Genomic DNA, 6,148 nt, shown 5'->3' with positions numbered 1-6,148 from the left:
TCATACTGTTCATGGAGTTCTCAAGGCAAGAATACTGAAGTGGTTTGCCATTCCCTTCTCCAGTGGACCACATTCTGTCAGACCCCTCCACCATGACCCGGCCATCTTGGGTGGCCCCACATGGCATGGCTTAGTTTCACTGAGATAGACAAGGTTGTGGTCCATGTGATCAGATTGGCCTGTTGTCTGTAATTGTGGTTTCCGTCTGTCTGCCCTCTGATGCCCTCTCTCAGTGCCTACCGTCTTACTTGGGTTTCTTTTTCCTTGGACATGGGGTATCTCTTCACGGCTGCTCCAGCAAACCACAGCATCTGCTCCTTACCTTAGACATGGGGTAGCTCCTCTTGGCCACCACCCCTGATCTTGGACGTGAGGTAGCTCCTCTCGGCTGTATTTCTGTGCCATTTTGCTGCCACCGTGCAAACTACAGCCTTTACGTCAAATCAGGCCCTCTTCCTGTTTTTTTTAGATAGCATTTTATGGGAATGTAGTCATGACCATTGCTTACACATAATCTGACTACTCCAAGGTTATAGTGGCAAAGTTGAGGAAGCTGCAATATAGACTGCATGGCCAGCGAACCCTAGAATATTCACTATTGAGCCCTTTACCAAAGCATTTTGCCACCCCTGGTCTAGTGGCTAGTATAAATCTGTTTTCTTATCCCAGAGATCCACTCATTTTTTTTTTTAATAAGAAGACTTAGATAAAAGTTTTTGGTTGAAAGGAAAGAATCTACTTAATGGGTTCAAGGGGAAAGGCAGATTATGGTAAACTATTTCCCCACAGAATCCATGGACAGGAAATGGAATACAGGTATTACTCCTACAGTCATACAAATTGGCCTTAATTCAATTATATTAACTAAAGGAAAAAATAAACATCACTAAGAACTCCAGTATTCTTGCCTGGAGAATCCCCATGGACAGAGGAGCCTGGTAGCCTATAGTCTATGGGGTCACAAAGAGTTGGGCATGGCTGAGCAACTAAGCACAGTACAACAAGAACACCATTGGTTACAATATGATCTTGACCAGGGATTGATAATATGTTCAGGAGGTAGGAGAGCACCAATGTAAGAAAATAAGAGCTTTGTTTGAGTAGTTTCGACTTTGTCTATCCTAACAATGGGTGACGACAACTATAAAGGAGGTAAGGATATAAGGATATGTAAAATGTCCCTGTTTGGGAAAAGAAGACAAAAATTTTAAGTAAGAGATAGAATTCAGCAAATGTTGGATTTGCTTCATTATATTAAGATCTTACTGTTAGAGCTATAAAATGTATCCTTAATTGCTCCAGGAAAAATAACTTCTTCTGGGAGGAATCTGAAACCCTCCAGCCTCCATCCCTTTTCTCATCTTTTTTTCTTTTTGGCTTTGCTGCAGGGCACATGGGATCTTAATTCCCCAAGCAGCAATCAATCCAGTGCCCCCTGCAATGGAAACATAGAGTCTTAACCCCTGGACTTCCAGGGAAGTCCCCACTTTCTCTTTTCAATACAGTAATGTTTGAAAATCAGTTTTTAAAAACGTGAGGTTTCTGAGGAGTGCAGAACTGACTGTCCAGTCAGACTTCATGAGAAATGGAACTGGGTCAGGACCTGGGTCATTCCTGATGCTTCCCTAGAAGCACATGTCCTCTTGGGCTTCCTTCTCACATTTTCTGCTTGTATCTGCCTCCTCTCTCTTGCCTGGCTTCCTCTACATAAACCTGAATAATCTGCACTGTTGGTCCAAGTCTATGTGTCTCCAGAGCCTGCCGTTATCAGGATTTAGAATCCCTTGGTACAATTCTTAGGAATCTGACTAGCTTAATCCAATTTATAGTTTGATACTTTTCACAGAGCCTGCTGAAAACTTGACTTTTACATTGCTCACCAAATCAAAAGACTACACCCCCAGATTCACTTGAATCTAGTGTAGGGTTATGCAACGAGATACAAGCAAAACTATTGTGAGTCTTCTGGAAAGTTTGGGGGTGGATGTGATGATGGGATAACTGGAGCTCCAACTGACATCTTGGAGCCACACCCTTGAAACAGCAGAATGTGAGCAGGAAGAGCCTGGATCACTGATAAAGTTCCCACAGCAGCCCAGGACTGTCTAAATCCAGGCTTCTACCAAGTGACAGAGAAATGCATGCCCATCTTATTTAAGCAACTACTTGGTTGGAGAAGGAAATGGCAACCCACTCCAATATTCTTGCCTGGAAAATTCCATGGATTGAGGAGCCTGGTGGGCTACAGTCCACAGGGTCGCAAAGAGTCAGACACGACTGAGCGACCACTTTCGCTTTCGCTTTGGGGGAGTTTCTGTTACTTGCAACTGAACCTAAACGTAATCAAAAGTTAAACGTAATCAAAAGTTTCCTCTGATCCATTAACTATAACCAGAGAGACGGTAACAGGGATTCTGCCCAGAAAGTGAACTCTCAGGTTTGAGTAGATTTCCCAGAAAAGGGGACCTGGCTAGAGCAAGCAAACCATTTAGAATATTCATCACAATATTCCATTAGCTTAGTTCCATTGTCAGACCACTTGGCTTTATATGGGAGAGAAATACTAGGATGCATGAGAAGTTTTAGGGTAGACTGATATCTTAGAATCAGGTATCAGACTGGTGTCTGTGTTGTGACACCATCAGAGTAAAAACTGTAATTCAAGGGAAATTTAGGCTCTGAGTGGTGGAGTTGTGGGTAACATGACTGCAAGCCAGGTCTGCAGGTGGCCTGCCCAGGCAGAAGTCAATTGTTCTGCTAATATTGAAGAAACACTGGTTACATTTTTTCAGAGCTCTGTCTAACTTATTCCCTTTAGCTACTTAGGGCAGTGAGTTATAGATGGCAAAGTTGCTTAGGATAATAAAGACCCCAGGCCTGGTGGCAAACCACAGAGATTTTTCAGGAAGAAAGAGACCACTTAAACATCTCCACTGGCTTTTCGTAAGTGAATGATACCCAGAGGAAATAGGTTTCAAATGTGCCTCCATCAAGAAGAAAGATGAGAGGAATCAAGAAAAATAGTCTAAGTGTTGCTACATTCATTTCAACTATCTGTTTCAGAGTCCTGAAACAGGTTTCCCAGAACTACAACTCCCAGAGGACACAGGTCCCACCATCATTTTCTTCCTTTTGGCTAAAAGCTCTTAATGGATTGAGAAAAAAGATGGTTCAACTATCAGTTGGTTTGAATGCATAAACAGGGATGTAGCTCAGTGGTAGAGTGCATGAGGCCCCAGGTTCAATCCCCGGCATCTCCAGGCCAAGAGGGTGAGTTTATCTGTGGCTTCCCTGGTGGCTCAAGAAGGAAATGGCAAGAGTACTGGAGCACTCTTGTCTGGAAAATCCCATGGATGGAGGAGCCTGGTAGGCTACAGTCCATGGGGTCTCAAAGAGTTGGACACAACTGAGCGACTTCACTTTCACTTTCCCTGGTGGCTCAGATGGTAAACAATCTACCTGCAATGCAGGAAATGTGAGTTGAATCCCTGGGTCAGGAAGATCCCCTGGAGGAGAAAATGGCAACCCATTCCAGTATTCTTGCCTGGAGAATTCCAAGGACAGAAGAGCCTGGTGGGCCCCAGTCCCTGCAGTCCCCAAGAGCCGAACATGACTGAGTGACTAACACTTAAACTTTAACATTCAATAAAAGGAACAATCTATATCATTTTTTAAAATAGCCTTTCTTCTGTATAACCATGTCCTATTGGACTATGGTCTTTCTGTTTAACTTCTTTTCTTCCAAAGCAAATAAAATCCTCAAAGTCTGTACATAACCTCTGTCTGCTGAAGACGTATCATACGTGCATGCTAGTACCCTCAAAGCTGCTGTATCCCTCAGGGTCACAGGCAAAGCAGGTCCTGGCTCAGCCACAAATGTCAGACACTTGAAGAATGAGTTTTGAGAGGGAAATCTGTTGTTCTCTATGTTCAGAAAAAGTTTTAAATGGACTGTAATAGAGAATGGGGGCCCATTCTTGGCCTTAGCATAGTGATCTAAGACTTCAGCTTACAAAACAGGAAATCTTTGTGGAAACAAACAGTTAAAAAGGCCAACCAAAAGAGAAAAACAATGACTATTTATTCAGAGCTTGCTATAGCAAGGGAGTCAGTCACCGTCTCTCCAAGGAAGGCAGAAGCGTGGGAAAGCCTTTTAGTGACAAAAGGCTTGTCACTAAAAAGAAGACTTCAGGTATCCCCTGAATGGAGGCATGGGGAAGCTGTTGGCAGGCTATTAAGAAGTGGAGCATCCTCAGGTCCTGCCTGGTGACTCAGTGGTAAAGAATCTGCCTGCCAATGCAGGAGAAATGGATCTGATCTCTAATCAAGGAAGATCTGACATTCTACAGGGCAAATAACCCCAGGCACAACTACTGAGCCTGTGCTCTAGAGCCCTGGAACCGCAACTACTGAGCCCAGGCATTGCAACAGCTGCCCTAGAGCCCACACTACACAAGAGAAGTCACCACAGGGAGAAGCGTGTGCCCCATAAGTACAGAGTTATGGTGCTCCTGCTCACTGCAGCTAGAGAAAAGCCTGCGCAGCAATGAAAAAACAAAAAAAGCATTAGAAAGAATGAAATAATGCCATTTATAGCAACATAGATGAATCCAGAGATTGTCATACTGAGTGAAGTAAGTCAGAGGAGAAATATCATATGACATCCCTTACCTGTGGGATCTAAAAAGAAATGGTACAAAGGAACTTACTCACAAAACAGAAAGAGACTCACAAGCTTAGAGAAGAACTTATGATTGCTGGGGGGAAGAATGCAGGGGAGGGATAGTTAGGGAGTTTGGAATAGACACATACACACTGCCACATTTTAAATGGATAACCAACAAGGACCGACTGTACAGGACATGGAATGCTGCTCAATATTAAGTGGCAGCCTGGATGGGAGGGGAGTTTGAGAGAGAATGGATATATGTATATGTATGGCTGAATCCCTTCCCTGTTCATCTGAACTATCACAACATTGTTAATTGGCTATTCTCCGATACATAATAAAAAGGTTTTAAACATATGCCTTTCTCCAAAAAAGTGGGGCATCCTGCGTGATCGGATAGGGGTGTATTCGGCTTTCTCTGGTTGGTCCTAAGTTGGAAACAGGACAAATTTTAGGGAAACTGTCAGTTATTAACCAAGTACTGACCATTTGGGGCCAATTGTTCCAGAAATGATTGTTAAGCTTTCTGGATCATTACTAGAGACAGCAATTTAGCATCTTACAAATCTGACCTGTAGCAGACTGGCTCCCTCGCTGGTGATTATAAAGAAGGGGGTGGCTTCCCGGGCCAGCTGCTACAGGCCATGGATCAGAGTTCCTTTGTATATAGTCTGGCCATTGTTCATCTGTATACTTAGTCTCTCATTAAGAGAGGTGGCTGTCTCTGAGCAGCTGAGCTACAGCAAACAAGATGGTTCCCAGAATTTCTAGAGAGCCACTTTGAGAAACATAATTCCTGCTCCCTTGCCCAGGAGTGTCTAAGGACATACCTGCTTATGTGAGCACATCACTCTTAGCTCAGTGCCCCAAGGTGCAGAGGAAGAAAGGAGAGAAGAGTGGTTACAGGAGCGACAGAGCGCAGTGAGGAGGGGAATGAAGCAGTGTTCATAACCTTCTGTCCCAGCTGTTGGACAGAACTCTGTGGGTTACGAATAAATGCTGATGCCAGGGCTCCACCCAACCCCAGCGATGCTAATTTATTAGAAAAGGGCTTGAATCATTAGTTTTTCAAAATTTCTCAGATGACTATAACACGCAACCCAGCAACTGATCAAAATAAACAAACACTTAAGAGAAGAATCGCATATTTAACAGTTAGTAAAAATGATATCAGGGCATGTAGCCATGATCACTTTCTCCAGAAGCCTCTAATTTTTCAGTCTTGTAATGTTAGGCTTTAGAAATATAAAATGAAGAGTTAAATTAGAGTAATTGCTTAGACTGTTGCAAATAGGCAATAGCCATAGCGTATGAACCTACCTACAGGAAATGAAAATGCTGCAGGATCTAAACGGTGGGCATAAGGAACAGCTGAGTACACTTGAGACTGCTGTAAAAATGACCAAAATCCACCTGCTCCAAGCATTTTCATTTTTAAAAACTATTTCTATTTATTCATTTATTTGGCTGCATTGGGTC

Source organism: Ovis canadensis, chromosome 8 (assembly GCF_042477335.2).
Source record: "Ovis canadensis isolate MfBH-ARS-UI-01 breed Bighorn chromosome 8, ARS-UI_OviCan_v2, whole genome shotgun sequence".
NCBI classification, from domain to species: domain Eukaryota; kingdom Metazoa; phylum Chordata; class Mammalia; order Artiodactyla; family Bovidae; genus Ovis; species Ovis canadensis.
This window is presented reverse-complemented; position numbering follows the sequence as displayed.